Consider the following 1,239-nt stretch of genomic DNA (forward strand, 5'->3'; position numbering starts at 1 on the left):
AGAGAGAGAGAGAGAGAGAGAGACAAAGAGAGAGACAAAGAGAGAGACAAAGAGAGAGAAAGCGAGAAACAAGAATGTATGAGTGTGTATGTGCGTGTATGTGTGTGCGCGCACGTCTGTGAGTGAGTGTGTGTGTGTGTGTGTGTGTGTGTGTGTGTGTGTGTGTGTGTGTGTGTTCGTGTGGCATGTGTGCTTGAGTCTTTTCTGACTTCTAGTAGTGTATCGGTTCCCGTGAATTTTCAACAAAGAGTCGGACGGAGCCAAACGTAACGTTTTTTCCAACTTAAAACAAGCCGGGTCTATGGGCCTTGGAGTAACTATCCAAGCTATGGGCAGACTGCCTACTGTCTACCTGTCCCCGTTGGATTATGGGATTTTGCGGCCGCGGTTTTTCGCGTAATTCTGCAAGATTTGCCTAATTTTGGATTCCCCGCGGTTCTTTTTTCCACAAAACAATTAACGCATCGCCATGTGACTAAAGGGAAGTAGTCACCGTAATAAGTCTTATCTACGTGACAACTTGGTTATTTCCCTTGTTAGAAGATCTTGTTTATGGGTTGGGATTTTGTTCCTTGAGCATGTTCAATTTTTAAATCCATCAAAAGTTGTTCTCATACAATGTACAAGTGTGGTGATGTTTCATGTTTGACAGGTGTCCCTGGTTTTAGTTATGTGCCAGCATCAGAGGTCCAGATGTCCTTTTTTTTAAAAATTACATTTTTCTTTCTTCTATTACTATTAGTAGATTTAGATAGATCTACAGCTGAAAGTTACAGAGATTATATTTTTGGGTTGTTGTTTTTTCTGACTGATGTGTAGTTTTCCTTCCAAATACACAACAAATTACTGGATACTGATATGTTCTGTTTTCAATTTTTTCTGTATAAAAAACATGAAAATCATATGAAAATTCTTGTTGAAAAAGTGCAAAACATGTCACCAATGGTGTTACGGTAACTTGCATAATTTTTGAATAATTTTGCTTTTTTTTCATGTATTTGGCCATCTAAATTTGCATAATTCTACGGGGACAGTACTACATGTATATATATTGTTGCCTCTATTTCCGAGACCATCTGTTGTGTGGCGTGAGGGCAAAGATTCTTTACTAGAGACACTGTAGTAGAGAATCTTTGGTGTGGGTGCAAAAATTGCCGCAAAGGCGCAATGCCTGTACATGTACAAAGTTAATTAGGGAAATGTGTGTTATAGTTATACATGTACAAGGATTTTCCAACC

Source organism: Aplysia californica, unplaced genomic scaffold (assembly GCF_000002075.1).
Source record: "Aplysia californica isolate F4 #8 unplaced genomic scaffold, AplCal3.0 scaffold00008, whole genome shotgun sequence".
NCBI lineage: Eukaryota > Metazoa > Mollusca > Gastropoda > Aplysiida > Aplysiidae > Aplysia > Aplysia californica.